General features: G+C 37.7%; 2 pseudogenes; both read right to left on the minus strand.

The window, feature by feature from the left end:
- The window catches only part of LOC109680300 (proteasome subunit alpha type-7-like), a 133,918-nt pseudogene that overhangs the window by 12,628 nt on the left and 93,955 nt on the right, over positions 1–27,335 (minus strand).
- Positions 14,541–17,839, minus strand: LOC109680299 (E3 ubiquitin-protein ligase RNF19B pseudogene; annotated as a pseudogene).

Below are 27,335 nucleotides of genomic sequence, written 5' to 3' on the forward strand. Positions count from 1 at the left end.
CATCTTTTTCTTCCAGTCAGGCTTTCATAACGCCATTCCATCCAAGCTGTTCTTGTCAAGGTCACCAATGACCTACAGGTTGCCAAATCCAACCATTTTTCAGTCCTCTTCTTAGTTGACCCATCAGTGACACTGACTCATGAATTCTGTTTTCACTTGGGATCCAAGATTCTGCTGTCCATGTTCTCCTCCTTCACAGACAATGCTGTGTCCTTCCCAAGCTTTCCTTGCTCCACTCCTCCTCATATAAATGAGATCTTTCCTGGATACTGGATATAGCTTCTAACTTGTTTCCTTTCTACTCTACAACCTATTCTCAATACATCAGCGAGGAAGTCACTTTTAAAATATAAATCAGATCACACTACTTCACAATACACAAAAACCTCAAAATGACTTTCTATATCTTCTTTTCAAAATCCTAAATCTTATCCATGGTCTTGAAACCTGTAAGATCTAGCCCCTCTTCCCTCTGTTACTTCACTTCTCATCTCTATCTTGTTGACTTGCTGTAGCTGGTACATGCTGCAGCATGGAGCTGTAGCTCTGGATGTATCAGACTCCTTAACAATGCACACATACTGGATTGCGGCTGCCCTGGGAATTTGCCTTTTTTTGTCCCTCTGTGGAATACCATAGCAAAGCACTGCCTGGCTAGCTCCTTCACTTTCTTTGGTCTCTGTGCAAATGCCACCTCTTTAAAAGAGCCTCCCTGACCACTGTGTTATCTATGAGTTACTTTCTATCCTCCCACCCTTGTTCTCTTTCCCCCACAGTACATGCATTTATATATACTACATACCACCTGCTGTACTATGTACTTTCATATTGTCTGTTTCTCACCCTTACTCTTTTCATAGGGTAAGGTATTTTTTCTGTTGCGTTCACCTTCATATTATCAGAATTTAAAACAGTACTTGATATGCAATAAAAATGCTGCACTGGGCACTAGTAGTTCACACCTATAATCCTAGCTATTTGGGAAGCTGAGCTTGGGAAGATTGCAGTTCGAGAGCAACCCAGGCAAATAATTCACAAGACCTCATCTCAAAAGACTGAATTTAATGACTTAAATGATGATTTTTTTCTTTTTGGGCTAGGGTGTGAACTCAGGGCTTCATGCTTGTAAAACGCACACAACCACTTAAGCCAACCTCCAAATAGTTTTGTTCTGGTTATTTTCGAGATGGAGGTCTATTTCTCCAGGCTAGCCTTGAACTACCGTCCTCCCAATCTCAGCCTCCCAAGTATCTAGGATTAAATGAGTAAGCTACAGGTGCCTGGAGAAAATGATAAATTCTTTATATATAACATTTGGTGGTGAATGATATCTGTAAATTCTGGCCTACAATTAATATCTCTAAGTGCAGAAGTACCATCAATCCATATGCTTATTGCTAAGGCAATTAAGGTTCCTTATGTAATTATTTCTGGCCTGTTTAGATTTTCTCTTTGTGAGTTAAGTTACACATTTAAAAATGTCAGTAGGCTGGGCATGGTGGTGCACAAGTGTAATCCCAGGTGCCCCAGAGGCTGAGACAGGATGGTTGCAAATTCAAGGCCAGCCAGGCAATCTAGGGAGACACTGCTGAAAATAAAGTAAAAAATGGATGGGGAGTTCCCCCAGTGGTAAAGAGTGAGCTAGTTTGTGCAAGCCCTTGGGTTCCACACGCAGCTGCACAAACCAAACAAGATAATGGTCACTTGGGCATTTTACATATTTTTAACAGGACAGTTTCAGTTCCTATAATTGGCCAAACCTCAGAACCTGCTACTCCAGGTAAACCTTTTTCTTCTAAGTGAGGCACAGAAAGATGAACACTGCATAATCTGACTTAAGTGTAGAATGTAAAAATAATGCATTCATAGAAGCAGAGAGAACAGTGGTTACCAGGGTTTGGTGGGGGGAGGGGAAAGGGAAGTTGTTGGTTAAAGGGTACAACATTTCAGTTAGGAGAAATAAGTTCTGGAGATGTGTTGTACAGCATGGTGATTACAGTTAATATGTTGTGTACTTGAAAACTGGTTAAACAAAATAGACTTCAAATGTTTGCATTATAAAAAGAAGTGTGTGAGCTGATGGATGTGTTAATTTCTTTGGTTTATTTCACAATATATGCATATATCAAAACACCACATTTATAACACAAATATATACAATTTCTCACTTGCCAATAAAAAACATTTCTCAACAAGAAAATTTGCAAAGAAAAAAATCTAAAATGGCTTGCCCCTACTGGAAGAGAAACTTACTCCACTTAAGTAAGTTCCTACCTGTCCCAAGAGCTTCTCATGGCTTTTCCATCTGTGGACTTAGTGAATGCCTTCAGTATTGCACATCATAGTTTCCACAACACGCTCCTTCTGAGGGAGAAATCCGTTGTGAGGAAGGGGGAAATGGGCATATGCCAAGGGGATTCACAGCCTACCATGTTCTATGTCACCCTGAGGTAGCCTAATGGGTAGAAAGTCTCTTTAATAGCAGGAGCTGGGTGACAACATATTTAGGGCTAGAGTTCTTTCTATGACATCTTCTATGTGTCCTAAATCATGCACCAGTAATTAATTTCTCCCAAAGCCACAAAAGTGAGAAGTGAAGAATACATTGTCATCAATACCCCCGAAGGCCCACTTGTAAAATTCCTGCTTCCCGCCCTTACTTGGTTCTGCTAATTTAAAGATCCTACTTCTTAAGCTGTGTGTGTATAGGGCATGTTTCTACCAAGGGACATCGTAATTCTGCAGAACTAGAAACTAAGACTGGGCCTTCGTTGTTTTGGACTCCATGACATTGAACCAATTAGGCAAAGAAGGGGTAACTATAAGGATGGTATGATTTGCTCTGATTATCAAAGGAAATAAAGAGACTATACGGAATGGGACCAGGGAGGAGGTACTGGAACTCAAGGGATTTTCTGGAGATCTCTATTAGCACTCCCATTGAAAGTGAAAAAGTCAGTGGAGGGCTCTATAGGGGATTAAGGCAGCACCACTAATGACCTGGATCTTTAGAGATAAAAGTTGTGGAACCGGGATGTAGCAATCGCAGCTTCTCCATTTAAGGTCCTGTATTGATCCCTAGCAATGAAAAAAAATTGTGTAATGTGCCAAGAAACTAACCCTAACAAACCAAAGTGCTATTACCAGTTTTCTAAATCGTTTTCTATAACAGGTCATGTGACCAGTGAGTATCCTGATGATTTCCTATTTCTACTACCCATTCCACACTTTTCTCTATCCATACTATGTAAGATTACAACCTAGCCTGCAATGTATCACACCAGTGTGCTCCCAACATCCCATTGAGCCATTTTGTTATGTTACCTTGTATTCTAAGTCAGAGTAAAAACAAAACAAATGAAACACAGAAACAAACACCAAAATCTATACCTCTAGCTATAATGCTAATCCTAAAGAAGAACTCAGAAAAGGAAATCAAATCAGAAGATTCATTTGATCTTCCAAAAATATATGTCAGAATTTATATAACATGCATAGAGTCATTTGGCTAGGGGAGGTAGCATGAAAGGAACCAAGTTTATATTCCCAGATTGTATCCAGTAATCACTATTAACTAAGGGTGTGAACTGAAAATAAAATCATTTACCCCTGGAATCTCCATTACCAAATATGGAAATTTAAAGTTTTCAGACATTTTTATAGATTTTTGTAATTGCATGATCCACCCTTCAACTAAAACCTCACAAAAAATCACAGTATGTAAAATGAGTACAACGACAATAGTGTGTTGTACATGTGTGCATGCACACAAATTGCCTACACCCTCCGTGCCCCATGACGCATGAAGATAATATAACACAGAATAGTTCAGATCAAGATCATTAATGAAGTTACACTGTCTGCATGTAAGGAATTATTACAATGAAATTCCCTCATATTATTAATATGTGATAATTCAAAAATAAAATAAATTTCCAACAATTTCAAAATTCAGTAATTTTCCTAAACAACTGTGCTAACATAAAAATAATCTCTGGTTGTCCCCAGAAAGCAGCCAAATTGAAATGAAAAGCTTTTGTAAACTTGGAAAGTGTTGTGTTATAGTATTGAAATGAACAGTAATGAGGTAATGATAATTGCAAACAGAAGATGGTAGGCTTCAAAATATTAAGAGATTGAGTATAAATAACTTGTTTAATTAGGTCATTGACTTGGGAGGCACAATAAATTTAATGCATGTAAAAGATTTCTAATTGTCAGGAGAAAGTCTCATACTGACAGCAGGTAAATCCACACACTCTGATTACCAATGATGTCACCTAGGCAGATGAAAAGATGTGCAGCTGACATAGTATTCTGGTATTTGTTGTAAGGTCATAATCTACTCTTTTACTGACCAGCTTAACTGCTACAAAACTGTAACAATTACACAACTGTTTTTACAAAGTTCTAAATCAGAATTTAACAACTATGATAAGTTCAAATCAACTTCTTTTTTTTTTTTTCATTTTTCTTTTATTATTCATATGTGCATACAAGGCTTGGGTCATTTCTCCCCCCTGCCCCCACCCCCTCCCTTACCACCCACTCCACCCCCTCCCGCTCCCCCCCTCAATACCCAGCAGAAACTATTTTGCCCTTATTTCTAATTTTGTTGTAGAGAGAGTATAAGCAATAATAGGAAGGAACAAGGGGTTTTGCTGGTTGAGGTAAGGATAGCTATACAGGGCATTGACTCACATTGATTTCCTGTGCGTGGGTGTTACCTTCTAGGTTAATTCTTTTTAATCTAACCTTTTCTCTAGTTCCTGGTCCCCTTTTCCTATTGGCCTCAGTTGCTTTAAGGTATCTGCTTTAGTTTCTCTGCATTAAGGGCAACAGATGCTAGCTAGTTTTTTAGGTGTCTTACCTATCTTCACCCCTCCCTTGTGTGCTCTAGCTTTTATCATGTGCTCATTGTCCAGTCCCCTTGTTGTGTTTGCCCTTGATCTACTGTCCACATATGAGGGAGAACATACGATTTTTGGTCTTTTGAGCCAGGCTAACCTCACTCGAATGATGTTCTCCAATTCCATCCATTTACCAGCGAATGATAACATTTCGTTCTTCTTCATGGCTGCATAAAATTCCATTGTGTATAGATACCACATTTTCTTAATCCATTCGTCTGTGCTGGGGCATCTTGGCTGTTTCCATAACTTGGCTATTGTGAATAGTGCCGCAATAAACATGGATGTGCAGGTGCCTCTGGAGTAACAGTCTTTTGGGTATATCCCCAAGAGTGGTATTGCTGGATCAAATGGTAGATCGATGTCCAGCTTTTTAAGTAGCCTCCAAATTTTTTTCCAGAGTGGTTGTACTAGTCTACATTCCCACCAACAGTGTAAGAGGGTTCCTTTTTTCCCGCATCCTCGCCAACACCTGTTGTTGGTGGTGTTGCTGATGATGGCTATTCTAACAGGGGTGAGGTGGAATCTGAGTGTGGTTTTAATTTGCATTTCCTTTTCAAATCAACTTCTTATTACAGGAATGAAAGGCATGGTAATCCTTCCCCATATCTTTATTTGGCTTTTAGTTGTAAAATAAATTTGATCTGTGTACTTAAACTTTTAATAATGTCAAAATGGTTTCTAGTAAATTCTGGGTGTAATATCATTCTCACACATGAGAATATGTGAAAATTCACTTCTGGAAACTGCTACGAGTTTCTCTGGGCCTGAGACTTTTTAATGGATTTGCATGCACCACTAAACAAAGTTCATGGCTGGGTACTGAAACAAAAATAACAACTTACTGTTGTTAAGAAAACAAACTCTTCCACAAATCCTGTGGGCATCACTGCTATATACTAACACATAAATATGTAACATAGTTTGGGGTGTTCTGACTCTCCTAGGATAGAAGACACATTAAATATTCAGTATGGGATTTAAATGCCCATCTAATTTTTATTAAAAGCAAATTACTGGGGCTGGAGGAGTGGCTCAAGTGGTAGAGTGTCTGCCTACCAAGTGTGAGGCCCTGAGTTCACCCCATAAATGACAAAGAACAACAACAACAAAAAAGCAAGATACTACGTCTACTGAAAACAAGCATCTATACGATGGAATAAAAATTTGGCAGAATGAATAATAGATAGGAACTGAATAGGATTTCTCTTGGACAATATAGACACATTGATCACATCTTTTCAAAAGTAAGGAAAAGATCCTTTAATGAATAAACCAGGTGTTTCACTATCTAAAAATCACTATATTTCTGACTAATTAAATGACTATTTTTATAAAGTGTGTGCCACATAAATATTTTAATTAACTCAATTTTATCATGTTCCTGAAATCAATAAAGCATTTACAATGAATAACTTATTCAACTTCTAAAAAACATTAACAAATTCATTACTCACTTTCCAAGCGTGATAAATACCAGAAGCATCTGTCTGATACAATCTTGGGATACCATCATCATCAAAACCTACAATGAAGGAAGAAATACCAAAAGGTGTTCATCCAATGCTTTGGGTATATTTCTAAAAACCAAATTTATTTTAGGATAACACTACTACCTATCAAATAAAAACTAACAATAAATAAAGCATTGTCGTGAAGATGAACTATGTTCTGTTTTTTTCTTTTGCTATTTTTTTTTGGCAGTCCTGAGGATTGTACTCAGGGCTTCTGTCCCTAACACTTAAGGCACAGCCCCAGTACTTCTACTCTTTTGATTTGGTTTTCAGATAGGATATGACACTAATTTTATCTAGTTGACCTCCAATTGTTATCCTCCTACTTCTGCCTCTCAAACCCAGTTCTTATTCTACAGATTTTTTTTAGGATTCTTTCAAACTAATTTCAATTAGTAATGAAAATTTTAAGAAATGAATACATGCAACGGGAAAAATAAAATCACTAGTTTGCTTATTCATGGTTTTAAAATGTGTTTTTGTTGCTCTGTGGGCATTTTGGTAACATAACTACATCATAGTCTCTTTAATATAGAAAAGAATGTGGATTTTTACATACAATTTTGGTTCTTAGTAAAGCCTTTCTCAACAAACTGTACTGTGGAAACACATCCTTGTTTTAGCTTCAGGGACATTATAATTGCTACTATTATTATCGAGAATTCTCACTTGATACTATTGTGATCAAATACTCTGTTCACTATATTCTAGGTTATCTCTACTTAAGAATCCAGATGAAATATTTCCTTTAGTTCCATAAAAAGGGACTCTTTCTCTTAAAGAAAAAGCATACTTTTCTTTTTATACTCTCACGGACAATGGGGCCCTGGAAAGCAATTATACTTTTTATTACCTTAGTGACAAGGAACTTCCTGGACTTCTGCTCCAAGGAGCATACTTCACACTGAGACTGCAGCTCCTAGAAGTCACACAGACAGCTCTGACGAAAGCTTGGGACTAAATATGTAGGCAACTTTATTTAATTGCATACTTGTCTGTGGTGGTACATAACCCTTGGCTTGAAATAGCTTTATAGTAGCTTTCTTCAGGTCTTATCTATGTATGGGATCTATTTTCTTATTTTACTGTATTTATATAAATTTTGACAAGCCACTTCAAAATTTGCATGCAATTGGGTTATGAATGTAAAGGCAGTCTTAGAGGAGAAACCTGTCTATTTGTTTATAAGTCATTTATTAAATGAGGAAGCAATACATGCATAGTGTTAAAATAATTTAAAAGTACAAAAGTCACAGAAGAGGTATCTATCTTCTTTACCACAGTCCCTAGGCTCCCCAGGGCAATCTCACAGTTACAGACTTACAACTATGTTTCCATAAATGTTCTAGGCACAGCCTTGACATTTGTAGAAGAAATCTTCAAAACCACAATCAGAAACCTTGTGTGTATACTGTTTTGTGCCTTGTTTTTTGTTGGGTGCTTTTTTTTTTAACAACTGGGAATATCAAAGCAAATAAAACAGAAAAGCAGGATAATATAAAAATGTGGGAGTTTTTTTGACGGGAATTAACACATTTTGAAAAAACAAAATGGCAATTTTGTTGTAAGTCAATCATTCAAACCTTTTGTGTCTAGAATATAAAGGAGTTTATGAAAACTATTGATGTAGACACATGGCAACTCAGGACCATGCCAGAAAGTGTTCTATCTGCTTGGAATGTAATAAATCATCCATAATGCCAGAGAACAAAGTAGGTATGACTGCAATGCCCACTTCATGTATGAGAAAACTGAAAAAGCTCTATTATTTTTCTTTTTTTTTTTTTTTTTTTGTCTTTTCTTTTTTGGTGCTGGGATCGAACCCAGGGCCTCACGCATGCTAGGCAAGCGCTGTACCACCGAGCTACATCCCAGCCCTCTATTATTTTTCAAAGACAATAAGAAGTAGAACAGCCAAAATCAAATCCCCAAATTCTAGCTCTTGCAAGCACACTCTCAACCACTGAATTGCCTGTTCAACGATAGCTTGTACTAGGAGAAATGAAACTAGCAAATCAACATGTGGAAAAAAATTGAAGCTCACTAATCATAAAACACAAATTAAAACAACTACTACAGTACTCTGCAATACTTATTTGCAAAATAAAGAAAAATGAGAAATTCAATACTGATTCTTCAGGGATAGTTATACAATAAAAATAATTTGAAGCATGTAACAAGAGACTTAAAATCAATTATTGGAGTGAGCTTTCTCTCACTCCTGGTTATTATTGAACCTAATTGGAACTAACCGGGGGCAATGAGAGATGCAGAAAAGACACAGGATAGACAAATAGAAAGTTGGGGCCAGGTGTGTTGGGCACTCAGGTGGACACACACAACAGCCCCTTTGCTTCTTATCTCTATTAATCTCTATACTCTGCTGCTTTTCTCTATCTTTTGTTTAAGGCCTTACTTCTTTACAATTCTTTAAAACCTTGCCTCTAAAAGTCTTCCTTTTTCTATTCTTTAAAATCTCACTTCTAAAGTCTTCCTTTCTATTCTTTAAAGTCTCTTTCCTTAGACTTGCTCTGTCCCATGTTTTGCCCCCAGACTTGCACTGTGCCATGTTCTCTTTAACATTCTTAAAGCCTCGGTGCTCAGACATGCACTATCCCATGTTCTCTTTAGCTTTTCTTTAGCTTAGCTTTTCTAAAGCATATGTATAAAATTCTCGGTGAACACTTTCTATCAACCTCTTCAGTACTTTCCATTTAGCAATTCTCCTTCAGCAATTTTTTTCCTTCAGCAATCCTCCCCTTCAGACAGAAACTTATTTTCCCCCTTCAGCAATCCTCCCTCCAGCAATTTCCCTTCAGCCAAAAACCCCCATCCAAACCTTCCCCATCCAAAAGCCTCCTTGCATCCAAAAGCCTCCCTTTATCCAAAAAGCATCAAGTCCCCCTGCAGTGAGTCTTTTTACACCCATTGGTAAACAAGGAGGTAGAGCAAAGATTCTCAGGGAGGTGCTTGACATTGTAACAGGAGAAACCTGCATTCCTGCTTCTAAACAACTTAGGAAAAGTGGCTGAGCTGCATCTCACCTTCGTGCTCTCTTCTGTGGCTGGGGCTATGCCAAATCTCAGCCTACAGATTATTTGACATAAACATTTTAGGAAAAGCAGCTGCTCTATATCTTACTCCTCCTGCACTTCTCCTACTCTACTCTCCACAAATTATAATCTCTAATCTAGTAACCCCTTACTAAAATTTAAATGAACAATACAATTGAAAAAAGAGAAACAAAAAACTAATATTGTTAGGGTAGCAGGGAGAAGAAGAATGAGTATAAAAGAAATGGAAATTAGAAACACTGGAGTATAGTTAGTAAGACAATAACTATAAGGATGTCCTATATAAAGTACACAGAAAATAAGTGAAAAGTACTACTTGTATACATTACTATTGTTCTTAACCTTAAACTGTGTATCTATCCATGGATTTCAACCTGATCAGGGTGTTTGGGTTGACAGGTGAAATAATGGGCACTTCTTTGGAAAACTTTACAGAATGGTTGTTATTACTGTATCTCTAGAAGCGTAGCAATTTCCTCGAAAGATTGAGCTACTGCTCTTTCATTTTTTAATATTTTTTACTGCTCTTTTGTTCATTGACATTTCCAGTGATGAAATCAATCCATTCTACCTGAATAAGTGTTAGTATTAAGTAACTGTGAGAATGAATGAGGAATTTAATCGATTTAATAGACAGATTGGTGTGATTATAGCATTTCTAGGACAGAACCTACAAAGATGGGAAAGGAGAAAACTTGAAGAAGTGTTAGAATGTTATCTTACCTGCTTTAGTGTTGCTATGAAGTGAGTTATATATTCTACAGTGACTGGGTCCTCGACGGTAAGCTTATGGCCCTGGCACTCCACTCGGGCTCTGTTTATCACTACTCGAGCATCAGCAGTCAGTCCTATAGACACAGTCAAAACTTTACAAGAATGTATTTCTTACAAGACAGTTTTCTTTGTCAAGGGGTTTCAGCCACCTCCTTTATTCCTCAATAATGCTCCTTAAAAGGAATTGTAAAGTGTCATTTACATTCAGATTTCCTTTTAAAACCTAACTTGATTCATTTTTGTTTAGTTTTTAAAGGACATATTTTTAAAGCATCGTGATTTAAATACTAAGAGTAAGCTGGGTTTTTTCTTATGAAAACAAGAACATGACTGCATTGTCAAACATAAATCCTTTGAATTCAAAGCGCATTTATTATTACTGGGATATGTCACTCATCAGTTTTCTATCAAAACTAAGGGTTTGAAAACAGTTAGATGACACTGGTCCTCGGCTTTGCAATACCAACACATCTTGCGATCACTCCTCATCGTTTCTATAAGGAAACAGAATATGTTCTATCAAGAGTGACAACCTGACCACAAACTTTAACCGATGCAATGGTTGCCAACATTTGTATCAAGGATTTCTTTGGCGTTGTCTTTTCTATGGCCACTTTGTTTCTTTCTGCACTCTTAATACTATCTCCATTGTCCAAAAAAAAGTTCATTCACAAAATTTTGGGAACTTACCTTTTCTCACATAACCATCAGTCTTTTGTAGTCACAAACACATTTCCCTTCCACATCATTTTAAATCCTGCTTCTATATACCTCTGAAGACAGTTAATATTATTCAACAATGAAGCTGTCTGAATATGCCACCGGTTGTAGTCACCCTCACACTCATAGGTGGGCTGTGATATATAACTAGATATCCAGTTAAAGGAAGAGAAACTATTTAGCTTCTTTTTATAAAGTTACCTAAGAGAAAGAAATGGCAAGATATTGACTTAGTTGACTTAATTAATCTAAAGTAGATTAAAACTTAACCCTACTAGGAATATGATCAGATAGGGTATTTCCAAGTATTTCCTCTCTATAATATGAATATGAGCCACAACTTGAAAAAGTTAAAAGTCAGTATACTTAGAGAAGTAGTGATATAACTGATTGAAGGAAAAAATTAATGACAAAATTACCAAACAATATGAGTAACAAAGTTGTTTGTCCCTTTTTAACATAAGAAATAGCAATTACAGCAACCAAAAATAATTGGCTAAGTGAAAGAGAACAAATTCTATTTAAGGAAACCATTTAAAATCGTAATTCTATATTGTGTATAATGCAAGAAATCTATGGAATAAATATGACCTCAGTCTAGTGCTTTAAAATTTAGAATATAATATTATTTAACAATATTACAATAATGTAAAATTGATACTAGTAAATGGAACTCTACATGTTACAGGTAATAAATTTTTTCAAATTCTTTGTTTTCTCCTAAGGCTTGTTGTCTTACATTACTTTTTTTCCTTTCCTTTTTCTTTTTTTTTTTTTGTTTTTTGTTTTTTTGGTACTGGAGCTTAAACTCAGGGCCTTCACCTTGAGCCACACCACCAGTCCTATTTTTGTGAAGGATTTTTTGAGATAGGGTCTCAAGAAACTAATTGCCCCGGCTGGCTTCAAACCACAATCCTCCTGATCTTTGTCTCCTGAGTAGTAAGGATTACATGCGTGAGCCGCTGTCACCCAATATGTTTTCTAAACATTAAAACCACAATCTGACAACAGTATTGTCAACAAGAGGATGACTTTTTTCAAAATGGGACTATAGTTTTGTCTGATGTGTTCATTATAAAATATTTCAACAGATATAATAAAAGGTACCATGATTCCAAAATTTAAAAATATAACTATATTAAACATATTCTTCTGTAACCAATTATTTTACTTAAAATGGATATATATGGATATTTTCTCATACCAATACATATAGATTATACCAGATATACTATATATACGTATATCCTTTTCTAATTGCCACAAAATAGTCATGATGATATAGCTCTAGTAACTGATGATATAGCAATAGTAACTGTTCCAAATGCTTCACAAGTATTAGCTCCTCAATTCTCATAACAAATCAATAAAGTACTCATGCAGATGAGTAGATGAAGGGAAGGAACAGATAAGTACTTTGCCCTTACATGTGTAGTAGAAAATGGGTTTTGTTTAGAACCCAGCTGGTATGACAGCAAAACCCATACTTTTTTGTGTTGTTTTGAGATAGGGTCTCACTATGTAGCCCAGGCTAGCCTTGAACTTGCATCAGTCCTGCCTGAACCTTCCAAGTAGCTGGGATAACATGCATGCACCACTGAGCCTGGCTCAGAGCATATGCTTTGAAGACTCTGCATGAATATACCAAGGTTTCTAATATCCCTCACCTAACCTAATTCAGATATTCCCTAACCTAAGACAGATATTTTTCAATTAAAAAGTAACCATGTATACTCAAAAGTGCTTATTTTACTTTTCCAAAAAGATACATACATAGTAAGATTACTGTTCTATCAACATCAGAAAGTAATGTGGGTGAGAAGTTGAGTGTTCTGCATTATGTATATTAAAATGATTCCTTCTGTATTTTACTTCATTGTGGTAAAATACATAACACCAAGATTTACCATTTTGGTCATTTTTTTAATCAGGATCATGCTATGTGTACCAGGCTGGCCTCTAACTCCCAATCCTGCTGCCTCAGCCTCTTAAGTACTGAGATTACAGACATCATGACCATATCAGGCTAATTTTAACCATTTAAGGGTCCAGTTTAGCGACGTCAGTATACTCACTAGGTATAGCCATTACCACCTTCAATCTCCTGAACTTACCATTTTACAAAACTGAAACTCTGTACCCACTAAATAACAACTCCCCATTCACCACTCATCCCCTGACAGGCATCATTCTACTTTCTGTCTCTTTGAATTGGATTACTCTAGGTACTCCATATAAGTGGAATCATATTGATTTGTCTTACTATGGCTGGATTATTTCATTTAGTGTATTGTCAAGGTTCATATATGTTATAGCATGTATCAGAATTCTCTCATTCTATCTGGATTATAGTCTATTTTATGTATATGCCTCATTTTTTTATCCACTCTATGGATATTTGGTTGCTTTCACCTTTTGGCTGTTGTAAATAATGATGCTATGAATATGGGTGTACAAATATCTATTCAATCCCTGTTTTCAACTATTTTGGATATACATGAAGTGGAAATGTTGGACTGTATGGTTACTTTTTTAAGAGTCGGCACACAGTGTCTGCACTAACTTATATTCTTACCAAAGGTGCACCACGATTCCAATTTCTGCACAACATTGCCAGTTCTTGGTATTGTCTCTTTTTTTGTATGCTTGAAAACAGCTGTCCTAATGGCTGTGATGTGGTAGCTCCCTGTTGCTTTGATTTGCATTTCTCTGATGATGAGTGGTGCTGATCATCTCATGTATGTATTTGTCATTTGTACATCTTTGGAGAAATGTTTATTCAAGATATTTGGCCCATATTTTAATTGGTTGGTTGGTTTTGTGGGGTCTAAAGGTTCTTGACATGTTCTGACTACTAATCCTCTATCAGATAAATGATTTCCAAGTATTTTCTCTCATTCCATAGATTGCCCTTTCACTCTGTTGACTGTGCCTTTCCATGAACTAAATTTTTTAAAGTAGTCCAATTTATATTTTCTTATTTTCCCCTGTGCTTTTGGTGTCACAGCTGAGAAATTATAGCAAAATCCAAGATCATGAACCTTCCCCCCTATGTATTACAGTTTTAGTTCTAATGTTTAGGTCTTTAATCCATTTTGAGTACATTTTTGTATATAGGATAGGTAAGGCTTCTACTTCTTTCTTTTGCATGTGCGTATGCAGTTTACCAGCAACATTTGTTGAAAAGACTCTTTTTCCCATAGAAATGTCTTGGCACCCTTGCTGAAAATCATTTGACCATATATATGAAGGTTCATTTCTGGGCTCTGTTCAATTGCATTGGTTTGTGTCTGTCTTTATGCCAGAATGATACTGGTTTGGTTACTGCAGGTTTGCTGAGAGTTTTCAAATTAAGAAGTGTGATACCCACAACTTTGTTCTTTTTCAAGATTGTTTGGGCTACTGAAGGTCCCTTGTGATTACAATATAAATTTTGGTACAGATTTATTTATTTGTAAAATTGGCAACATTGGGATTTTGTTAAGAATGACATTGAATCTCTAGAATACTTTGGGTAGTATAAGCATGCTCACAAAATTAAGTCTAACAGTCCATGAACAGGGGATAGCTATTTATTTATGTCTTCTTTAATTTCTTTCAACAGCATTTTATACTTTTGTCGCATAGAAATTTTTCCACCTTCTCCATTTGTTTATTCCAAATAAGTATTTGTAAATGCCACAATTTTACCCTACCAAGCACAAAATAGAAAAAGAAAATACATAAAAGCTCATCTACAAAAAAATGTTTCAAATTTAAAAAATGAATAATTTTTTTTGAATTTCAACAGAAATCTTTATTAAATGTCCTTCAATAATATGTTAGCATACATACAATACACACACATACATATGTACACTCTTTGACACACCTCATGGATTGCCAACATCAGTTTAACCAATAAATTAAAACTAAAAATGGGGGGGTAGGGGTAAGGGGAGGGAGACTTGAGGGTAAAATTTTCATGTTTTATCTGGTAAGAAATTGCAAATTTTTCAGAACTTCCCTGGGGAAAACCTGACCAGAGAATCTTTGAAACAAAGTACATAAATCCACTCCCCTCTACAGACCCTCTCCCCTGCTCCCCCCCAAAAAAGATTCCAAAAGATGCAGTTACAAGTGTGCTTCTCAGAACAGGAGCATTCATTCCACTTCATACTCTGCTTCTGCACCTTCTGGCTTCAATACAGCCTGTCCCTCAGCTGGGGAAGAGAGCTTCATATGGGCACTTGGGCTAGGTGCACCTTGGGCTCTGGGGGTTGGGGGGCAGGCTGCAGTATGGGAGCAGGGGGAGCCACACTCATCTGAGGTGATGTCTGGCACATCATCTGCATTTCAGAGCTCTACAGGTCACTGCGAATGCTCTCAGGTTGGGTCAGGCTGATGTCCCAAGCTTTGCTGGCGGCAGTCTTTCTGCTCACAGATTTGGTGTTTGCAGGGGGGCTCCTCTTCACTGCTGCCACCACCACCACTACCTTCTTCTTCATTTTCCACCATCTGAGCAAGAGTCCTCTGTGCTGCTTCCACTCACCAGCTGATAGTGACTTGGTTTGGCTTCAGTGTCCACTTGGATTTCCATATTGTTGTATTCTCTGTGGAGACAAAATCCACTGTGCTGAGTCATGCATAGGTCATGCTGTACCTGTCCTGTGGGTTGCAGGAACAGATTGTGGAACCGGCCATAGCAGGAGAGATTGTGTTGTCACTAATTGCACCAAGACTGGCTGCATCTTTGAGGAAAATTTCCTTTTGGACATCAGCTTGGACTTCTCTGCTACTAGAGAGAATACCACCATTCAGTGTGCCCCCTGCCAGGGCTGCAAAGCTGGCTGTTTCACTGTAAGGGCCTTGCATAACACTGAGTCCCTCTGCCGGGCTTCCACTCGTGCTCAACACACTCCTTAGGCCTTCCATGCTGCGTTCCCCAATGCAAGGATTCTTGAGGGCTCGCCAGGCTTCTGTCACTGTGATTGGACCATTATCTTCATCAAACTCAATTTTTACTCCCTTTACATTGGCTGTGCTAACTCCACAGCCACCTCCACGACAGAGAGAAACGGGCACAACCCCATAGACGTATGCCAGCCTAATGGGGACGCCAATACCAATACTAACAGCAGCAATCACTAGGGATACAATGACTGAGAAAGTCACTCCTCTTGTGATGGCCAAATTCCTCTTGTGTTTGGAGGTTTTCCTTTCCCCACACCTGCTGTGAATCTTCCTTCCGACATAAACAGGAATGCCGATGACTACAGCAGGACTGGCAATGCCACAAATAAGAGAAATCTCAACAGGAGCACCAATCAATGTGCCCAGCTGCCACAGAATTTTCTTCTTAGGGCTCCATGGCTTCTTGCCCCAGAATGCACAGCCAGAGGGGCCGAGGTAATGCAAGTGTGAGATCTCTTTCATACAAACCCAGCAGAATTCACAGCCACACACTGCACGGGTCATTTGACTACAGCTTCCATCATTCATCTTGATAATGCAAGCGCTGCATCGTGGGCACGGCTTGATGTCATCTGGTCCCGATTCTTGCCCATCACTGAGACCCGAAGTGTGCTTGGTCCGAACTCGTAAAGTCTGTGCCCTCTGCTGACGGGCCACATCGCAGGTCTGATTTGGATGCCGTATCTGCTTGCAGTGGTAGCAGAACTCAGTCTGGCAGCCTTCCCTCTCACAGGTTAGCGTTGGGCAGCTGGCACAGCCATAGGCAGTAACAGCATAACCGCATCCGGGGCTGGGCACGAGCGGCAGTCGGGTTGTGAGGCCAGGCGTCGCTCAGCACCAGCTCCCGGTGCTTGTGCATGAGCGGCGGCTCGGCAAGCAGCAGGCGGGTGTCGTGCGGGTTGAGTCGCTGGCTGCACTCGGGACAGCTGATCGGCACCCGGCTCTCGCTGATCTCCAGGCGCAGGGAGTGGCCGAGGCAGTCCCGGCACGAGCGGTGCGGGCAGCTGAGGGGGCGCGGGGCCTGGGCCGCAGCGGGGGCGGGGGCGGGGAGGACGCTGGGGAGGGTGAGGCGCCCGCCTCCGCGGCTCGTGGGGTCGGACAGGGATGTTGGGTCTTCCTCGGAGCCCGTGACCCGCAGAGGCCTCGGCCGTCCTCCCGGATAGATCTGAATAAATATTTTTAATAAAAAAATTGATGCAGCTGAGTTTTGGGGTGCTTAATTTGTATCCTGTAACTTGGTTTAATTTTCTCATTAAGTCTAAGAATGTTTTGTGAAATCTAGGGTTTCACACAGAGCACATGTTGTCTGAGACCAGTCACAAATTTACCTGTTCCTTTATAATTTAGGTACCTTTTATGTCTTCTTTCCTAATTGTTCTGGATAGGTTTTTTCACTACTATGTACACTGAATAGCTGTGGCAATGCAGGCATCCCTGTCTTGTTCCTGATTCACCGATGACTATGGCTGCTGTGGGCTTTGCATGAATGGCCTTTATGATGCTGAGGTAATGTCCTTTTATTTCAAGTTTGTTAAGTGTTTTGATTTAGAAAGAGTGCCGAATTTTGTCAAATGCATTTTTTGTATTAGTTGATATACTCATGTAGTTTTTCCTTCAATGTTCTTTTCCTGTTTTTGTTTTTTCTTTTCTGCAGTACTGGGGTTTGAACTTAGGGCTTCATGCTTGCTTAGCAGGCACTCTACAACCAGAGCCCACTCTGCCAGCCCCTCTTTGCTGGCAATCACACTGATTGTTTTTCATATGCTGAACCATCCTTACACTCCAGGAATGGATCCTACTTGGATGCAGGGCATGATCCCTTTAATATGCCCAGTTCTACCTGTTGGTCCTTTGGCATGTTGTTGATGATTTCTGCATCACTATTCAGAAGCATTATGGTTCTGCAGGTTCTCTTTTGGTAGTGCCTTTATCTGGTTTTGGCATCACAGTCATGCTAGCTTCATAAAATGAGTGTGAAAGTGTTCTCTTCTATTTTTTGCAAAAAGTTTGAGAGGGAAGGGTATCAATTCTTAAAATGGTAGAATTTACTATTGAAGCTATTTGTGTCCTGCACTTTTGCTTGTTGGGAGGTTTTGTAACTAATTTAAAACCTTTATCCATGATGTGTATTGAGATGTTCTGTGTCTTATTAAATAATTTTAGGGGCTGGTGGAGTGGCTCAAGTGGTAGAGCACCTGCCTAGCATGTGGTGTGAGGCCCTGAGTTCAAACCCCAGTACCATCAAAAAAAGTGTAAAATTAAATAATTTTAGGTGCCATGCATTTTAAGGAATTTTGCTGGCACACATGGTACATAATACTCTCTTAAAGTTCTGCATTTCTCTTTTTTGTTTGTTTAAAAAAAGTTTTACAAATGTGTTAATATTTCAGCAAAGTTACTGCAACAGGTTTAAAAGGCAGATAGACAAACTGTTTAGGCATAAAGTAACAAATGAGCTTTATACAATTAAAGTATTACACAGACCTGTGGGATTTATTAACTACCAGACCCAGAAATTAAATCTAAAGATTAAATCCAGTGTTAGCACAAAGATATCCCTAAAAGTTAACCTTTTAACCGCTTCATTCTCCCCGAACATATTTCTTAACTTTCTTCCAAATGCTGTGCTCTCGACCCCCATAAGAACGTTGGGCATAAGAAACTCCAATACGAGGAACATACACACGGAGGAAGACCTAGGAAAACTGACTCAGACTGGAGAGTTTAACTTGGAAGTCACTTAGCTATTTTATTTGAACCAATCCTAAGATTTGGGTGCACTGAATACTGTAAATAAGGAATCTGTGAATCCTAAGTGCTGTCAGTAGGGTTAAAAGTTAGTAATGTACAGTTTTATTCCTATTACACTTTTCCTTATCAGTGATATTTATAACAAAACTATAAAATATGTACTACACTTCTTTCTTATATGATCAGGGACTGAGCAGGGACATTTACATGTTTGATGATTAAGCATCCACTTTAAAATGCTTTGTATTTCTATAAAACTGCAATGTCTCCTTTTCCATCTTAGAGTCAGAGTCTCAAGAAAATAGGACTGGCTGGCCTGAAACCCACCATGCAGTCCAGGATGGACCTGAATTTGTAAACCTCCCAGGTGCTGGGATTTCCAGCATGTACCACCATTCCCAGCTTTCATTCCTCATTATTGAATATTCTCGTTTTAAGTAAATATACCTAAGAGTTTAAAAATTTTATACACCTTTCCAAAGAAGGAATTTGCAATTTTGTTAATTTTGTATTATTTTTCTGTTCTTTATTACTTATCTCTGCTCTGATCTTTAATTCCTTTCCTGGCTTTTAAATGAGCTGTAATTCTAGTTTTAACATATATAAAGTAAGATTATTGAATTATGATCTTTCTTTTTTAATGTTAAGTGTTCACAACTATAAAATTCCCTCTTAGTACTGCATTATGTACCATAAATTTTGATATTTTGTATTTCTCTCAAGACATCTGTTAATTCCCTTGTTAATGGGTTAGTTTAGGACCCATAGGTAGTTTAGGAATGTACTATTTAGTTGCCACATATTTGGGGATTCTCAAGTTTCCTTCCTGTGATTGATTTCTGGTTTCATTCATTTGGATCAGAAAAGATACATTGTATGACTTCAGTCTTTTTACTGAGACCTGTTTGTAGCCAGATGATCCCATAAGGCAGTGGGATAAAGGATATTTTTTGGCAAGTAAAGTTTTAAAGTTCAATATAACATTCCAGTTTTAAAAACATAATTAGAAAATGGCAAAATTATGAGACGTGGTTTTCACTGTACAGAGGCATACAAGCACATCAAAAATATGTTCAACACCGTTAGTCATGATGAAAATACAAATTGAATCCACAGTTAGATACCACTGCATTCTTATAAGAAGGTCTGAAATGCAAAGCTGTAACCACATCAACTGCTATTAAGGATGCAGAGAAAATGAATACTCATTCAATGACTGTGGGAATGTAAAGAAATTTAGAGGCTTTGGAATACAATTTGGCAGTGTTTTATAAAACTAAGCAAGCATTACTATACAATATAGCTAATGCGTACTGAGGTATTTATCTGAGAGAAATGAAACCCTATGTTCCCACAAAAACCTGTACACAAATGTTCATATTTTACGTATAATAGACAAAAACTGGAAGTGCACTGGATACCCTTCCATGGGGAAGCTGTCAACTGTGGTCATTCATGTCATGGAACACAACTCAGCACCAAAAGAGCGATGCGGTAGTGATATCTGCAACGATCTACATAAATTGCAAGGGAACCATGCTGAATAAGAAAAGACCATTTGAAAGGTTATATATCATCTAACACTCTAAAAAATGATAAAATCATAGAAATGCAGACGAGATTAGTGGTTGCCAGAGGTTAGAGAAGGGGAGAAGGAATAACATGAAGTAGACTTGCAGTAATGTAAGAGCTGTGTATCTTGATTGAGGATGCAACCACACGAATCCACACGTGACAGTATAATAAAACTACACAAATACACATGCAAATGAATGCACAGAAAACTGGTGATGTGTGAATTGCACAAAATTAATTTACTGATCTTGAAGATGCTGCCATAGAAGGAAACTGGATAAAGGTAGTGTGGGCTTTCCTGTGTTTTTTTGGAAACATCCCTGTGACTGAAATTATTTTAATGTACAATTTTTAACACTGGTGGAGTAGTTCAGGGATAGAGCACTTGCCTAGCATATGGCAACACCTTGGGTTTGATTCCCAGGACTAAAAAACAAAACAAACAGGCAGTTACAAAAGAAACTAGCACCTAAAAGTTAGAAGTAAGGTGATATGGCTTACATCTTTTCACATTTATGCTTTATTATCAAAGCTCATTTTTAGAAATTCCAATTTATATACTTGTGAATTCCTTTAAAAGGCATTGCATTTAGTACGAAACGCAGTATTAGTACACCTGTTGCATAACCAGCACTTGGGAAACTGAAGCAGGAAGATGGATGAGTTCAAGGTCAGCCTAAATTATATAGGGAGATGTTGTAACTGAGGGTGGGGGGAGGATTAAATACTCTCCTTACTGCTAGATAATGTACAGAAAAAATGCCTAGTACAAAATATTACTTAAGCTAGGCATAGTGGCACGAGCTTGTAATTCCAGCACTCTGGAGGCTGAAGCAGGAGATCAAAAGTTCAAAGCCAGCCAGGACTATATAGAAAGACCCTGTCTCCAAATGGCAAACAAATAATAAAAAACTACCAAAATGATATACTTCCTTTTTAGTACCTGCAGCATATATTGTATGGCAGAAATGCAAAACAAGAGCTGTGGTGTGGCTAAAGTCGTAGAGTGTCTGGCTAGCAAGCGTCAGTGAGGCCCTAATCCAAGCCCTACGCTACAAAAATAATTAAATAAATAAGAAATACAAAACAGGAATTATGCCAATTAGATCCTTGATGATCTTCTTATCCAGTTGGTATGACATCATTAAATAGGTCTGAAATTAAAGAGACTATGATGCCAAATAGTAAATAGCCTGCAGTATAGACCATAAAGTCAGAAAAAGATCCCCAATGACTGGAGTGGATCAGAAAAGGTTTCACAGCAGAGGAGAAATGTGTGGAGATTCTTGAAGGGTAAGTTTAAGAATAAACTTTAAGAATTAAGCTGGGGTGTAGCTTAGTGGTAGAGTGTGTTTCTAGCATGCCCCAGGCGTTGGGTTTGATCCCTAACCCCTCAAAAACACACAAACAAATAAATAAGCAAAGCCGTGTTACAGAATAAGTAAGCTGTAGAGCAGTGGGAGAAAGGTGTTTCCCTGTTCCCCTACAAGGGTGGAAGCACACATTAGTGAAAGCAAGACGCTGCCCCTTAGTTAAAGAGCTGGGTGAAGATTATGGAAGACTTCGATGGCCACAGCACAGAGCTGAGACTTGATAAAGCAGGAAGGATGGAGGCAATAAGAGTCTGGGGTCAGACAGAAGGTAATAATTTTTACTTTTTCATGCAAGAACTGTGATTCACTCTTCCCCTAAGAAGGAGGATAGTGCTTTCTCAAAATGTCATCCAGACATATTTTGCATTTATAGAAAAGGAAAGTAAAACAAAAACAAAACTGCCCTCTGACCCCACTTTGTGCTGTCAGATAATCAAGAAGGAAGGAGAACCCAAGCCTTCTAACTATGGCCCACACAACTTTTTATATTAATAAATAATATCACATGTACATACTAGTCAAAACTACCGAATTAGTAACTCATCGTGCCAACCGCTGTTTATACACATAGCATCTTACTACCTATTTTATAAACAAGTGCAGCATAAATGTTGCCCTACGTAAAAGGTCAGAGCTCGCTCAAGGAAACACAATGAGTAACTCCATACAAAGGTGCAAAGGCTAATTTCAGAAGTCTCATCCTTTCAAAGTATCTTTTCAAATGCCCACTACAGGTATTTTTACATCCTTACCCCTTTACAGCTCATTACAAAGGAACTATCCATCAGTTCTGTAGCATTGTTCAAACATTTTCAATGAGCCAATGTGGTTTCTGATGACACCCAAGCTTCCTCTCATTACTACCTTTATTTTAGGCTCTAAAACTGGGACATTATTTTCTAACCATATGCTACATGCCATGCTGGGGATTGTCTGACTTTTTGTTTTTATCGAAATGGTAAAAAAGCCCTTTTGGTTTAAGCTACATCAGGATTTTCATAAATTTATAATTCTAAAAAAATTACTTATAGAACAAAAGCTAAAGGAATGGGCCCAATTAAATAGAAAAATGCTTCTTTGTAAGTATTTTTTGCTACTTTACATTCCATACACTTATAGTGAAAGTGAATTATTTTTTCCCATTATCAACTTGATAGAGAAAACAGGAAACTTGTAAACTTAGAAATGCTCTGTGTATTCCCAGAGCTAGTGTCTCAGTTGCTAAAACACACAAAAACATGCTCAGGAAATTCAGGAGATTTAAAAAAATTAGATCCTCCTTTTTCAGGGTAAAAGAAATCAAATTACTTTGGGTTTTGCCATAATGGGGATTGAATCCAGCACTTTGTGCAAAGGTTTAACCACTTTTCCAGCCCTTTTTGCTTTAGCTTGTTTTTTCAGATAGGCTCTTTTGCTTTTTCCTGGGATTACAAGAGTGCACCTCCATGCCCAGCCCCAATTTTACATCTTTTAGCCATTTGACTTTGTAAGATACCAAAAGTGGCATCAAGTTTAAGTGGCTATGCTGCTACTTTTGACAGAAAACATCCAGAACTACTGACCATGAAGACTGTGCCTGCTTCTCTATAGTCACATACTGTTGAAAGTGGAATGGAATGACATTGATCCTGATAATAAAAATGAAGCTGGTTAAAGATGTCCTGAAGAATGTAAAATGCAGTTTCATCAGATATCTGCCTTTTTGGCCAAAGGTTTTAAATTACTGGAATATATAGTTAATGAAATAAACAAATTTTAAAACCTAAAAAGAACTGTTCTCACAGAGATTAACACCATGTTTTAAAGCATCTCAATCCATAATTAGAATAAAGCAGTGTGTGTCAAACTGCAGTCCACAGATCTTTAGGGGCACCTAAGAAACTTTCAAGGTTGTCACATGTCAAAACTACAGCACTAAGTGAAACTTGATACTATGAATACTTATTATTACTTAATAAGTGAATTGCAGTGAAAAATATTTACCTTTGCACTATTGACAGTGCAAGAGCAAAGGTGAATAAAAGTTCTAGTGCCTTAGCATGAACAGGCAATAACACCAAACTTACACATATTGTATTTGTCACATGCTGTATTCCTCACCACTAAGTTCTCATGACGGGGGAAGCCAATTTCATTTTAGAATGTCATTCAGTAAGCAGTAAATTATTCTTTGACTCTTGAATACCTGTCATCTTACTATTCTGAATGACAAAATGGAAAGTACATAAAAGGTACTTCTGCCTTCAAACTAAGATGGTTAGCTAGGAAAAAACCACATGTGTGAATCTTTGAATTGCTGAGTGAGCCAGATCTGTTTCTCCTGGAACCCCTTTCATACTGGAAAGAAAGACAGACAAACTGTGATTATCCAGAGACAGCTATTTAGGCAGACGTTTGAAGATGAATAAAGTGAGCCTGTCACAACAAGCAAAAATTTGATCTGTTTCAAAGATAAAATTTCAGCTTTCAAGCAAAAATTAGGATTTTCAAAGATGTTTACTCATCAACATGAATTTGACAATTTCCCAATAATTAAAACCTCTGCATAAAATTAGTGGTGATACTAACAAATGTATTTTGATTGTAGTTCATTTGTGAAATACGCTTAACTTCATGATCCAGTATTTTCTAACAACTGTACCATGCTACCCAATGATACATCAGTAAAAGAAACATTCAAGTATAGCCCAGTGAATTTTAATAGAACAGAGTACTAAAAGTTTGATATATTAGATTACAGATTTCAGCAAATCTTTAGGACACTACCACTTTTTGAGTTTTGGTCTTGTATCAAATATCCAATGATATGAAGTCATTGAATGATTCATCTGAAGTGTTCTAAAAGCATATTTAAATAATATTCTCTTTTCTAATGTGTATCTTTGTGAGGCAAGATTTTTTTCCCCATATTCACCACTGAATAAAGCAAGCACCGTCACACTACTGTCTAAGGAATAAATCTGGCACCCTGCTTTATCTGTTCTTGTAAATAATGTTTTATTCGAACACAGCTGTCACTGCTTTTCTGCAAAAATGGCAAAGTTGCATAATTGAAACAGACCCTGTATGGCCTACAAAGCCTAAAATATTTACTATCTCATTCTTTATAGGAAAAGTCTACTAACTTTTGGAATAAAGGAAAAAATTTACTTCAGAAACTGGAGAAAAGGTGGGTACTGGTGGCTCATACTTGTAATCCTAACTACTCAGGTAACAGAGATCAGGAGGATCATGGTTTGAAGCCAGCCCAGGCAAAAAGTTTGTGAGACACTATCTTGAAAAAACTCATCACAAAAAAGGGCTGGGGGAGTGGCTCAAGGTGTAGGCCCTGAGTTCAAGTTCAAGAACTGCAAAAAAAAAAAAAAAAGAAGAAGAAGAAGAGAAACCGGAGAAGAGCATTTAATAAACTTTACCATCTTGTAACAATTTCATTGAGTCTTAATAATCTAAGGATAGAATGAAATTTTCTTCATCTCCCAAGGACTCTCCAAGAAGGTTAAGAAATGATCACACTTAAGGAAAATGTTGGAAGTTTTACATTTACATTCAGCAAGAGAGATGAGATGGTTGTTGTTGATGAGAAGTGAGCTGCCTCACTTCTATTTATCTTCATACTGATGTCCATTCAAGTACCGTAAGTTCAAAAAAAAAGAAATTTCTACAGATTGGAAAAAAAAGAAATTGAATTGCATTTCTTGTTTGTTCTTGTTTGTTTGTTTTGAGACAAGCTCCTAATATGTAGCTCAGGCTGTCCTGGAATTCATGATCCCACTGCCTCAGCTCCCAAGTGCTGATTATGCACAAGTATGCACAAGTACATATGGTGAAATTGTGTTATTTTTAGATGCCCTAACTGTGAATTTAGGAAGGCCAACAGGCACAAGATTGATATTTAAAAAATCAGTTCTGTATCTATATATTAGAAACAAACAGAAAATGAAATTGGTAAGATACCAGGTATGATAACATATAGCCAAGAAATACTTGTAGACCTCTACAGTGTGGTATGGTTTCCATAAGTTTCCCCTCAAAGGCCCTTGTTGGCTTGGTCTCCAACCTATGGTACTGTTGGAAGGTAATGGAACCTTTAAGAGGTTAGGCTTGTTGGACCAAGTTAAGGCACTGGGAGCATGTTCTAGAAGGGACTATTGGGACCCTGCACCTTTCTCTTTTTCTACTTTCTGGCTGCCATGAGGTGAATTGCTTCTGCTATGCTATCACCATGATATAGTACCTTGCCATACACTAAAAGCAGTAGGCCCAACTTACTGTGGACTACAACCTCCAAAACTGTGAGTCAAAAAAACCTTTTCCCCTACAAGTTGATTATTTCAGTTATTTTGTCACAATAATGGAAAGCTGACTAACACAACAGAAAACCCTAATATATAACTAGGAGCACCTAAAGATCCTAAGGAGTTGTATAGTACATTCATAGACCTTGTGACTCAAATGAGTCTAGAGGTTCAATGGAATCCCATCAAGGATTCCAATATATTTTGTCCTTAAGAAGTACTTTAATCAACATTTAAATTAAATACCATATGATGAATTTTGTCATATGAATACACCCATGAAACTATGGCCACAATAGAAGTATAGGGAATGTGTTCAACATCTCTAAAAGTTCCCTTTTGCTTCTATGTAGTCAACATCCTCCCCCGGCCCCATCCATTCCCATCTGCAGTCAGCCATTGATAGATTTTGTCACTATTCATTTTTTCCCTTATCTAGATCATTACACAAATGGTATAAACAGTATGTACTTTTGTGTCTGAATTCATTCATGCAACCAAATGTGTTTCAAATTCATTTCATTGCATTTTTTGCCTCTTTTTATTACTAATTCTTTGTGTGACTGTACATTAATTATGCATTTACCTGTATTGAATATTTGGGTTATTTCCAAATTTATACTATTTTTATTAAAGGTTCTATTGAAGAGGAAGATAGCCTTGAAACAGGGCCTTAAAATGAAGAGGAAGATAGCCTTGAAACAGGGCCATAAAACATGGTAAGCTGCCAGAGATATAAAGCATAAGGAATTGCCCATTAAAACTATGCAAGAAAGTTCAGAACTGAGATAAAGGGCACCATGCAGAGGTAAATACTCATTCCTACCTTCCTTTTCTTCACTTGTAAATAAACTTTCCAAAGCAGGTCTCCCCTGCTGACCTTACCTAAACAATCTTAGGTCTCTAACTCACTACTAGCCCCAATTAACCTGAGCACATTCTTATAACCTGATGCCTTGCACTGTCTTTTAAATATCCTGTGAATCCTTTGTTCAGGTTTTAGACATAGTATACAACTGAGCCCCCAGCGTAAAATAAAATCTGAGTTCTCCACTTCTCCAAGTGTCACGTGGTTTCTCGTCTGACTCTATTCCCACAAACTATGAACACCGATGCACAACTCTTTTGTGGGCAGTACATTTTGGGTAAAGGGTGAATACTTGAACTTCTCAGCCTCCTGAAATATATTTTAGAGGTAAGATCTATGGATCTGAGCTTGAGTAAGTTTGCAGAGCCAGTGAAAAATGCTTCTCTTTTTTTTTTTTTTGGCAGTAGTGAGGTTTGAACTCAAGGCCTCACTTGAGTGCCAGACAGGCACTCTACCCCTTGAGCCACTCCACCAACTGTGCTACTCTTTGTTCTATTGAATACATACAGGTTATGGTAGAGTTATTAA

Source organism: Castor canadensis, chromosome 4 (assembly GCF_047511655.1).
Source record: "Castor canadensis chromosome 4, mCasCan1.hap1v2, whole genome shotgun sequence".
Lineage (NCBI taxonomy): Eukaryota > Metazoa > Chordata > Mammalia > Rodentia > Castoridae > Castor > Castor canadensis.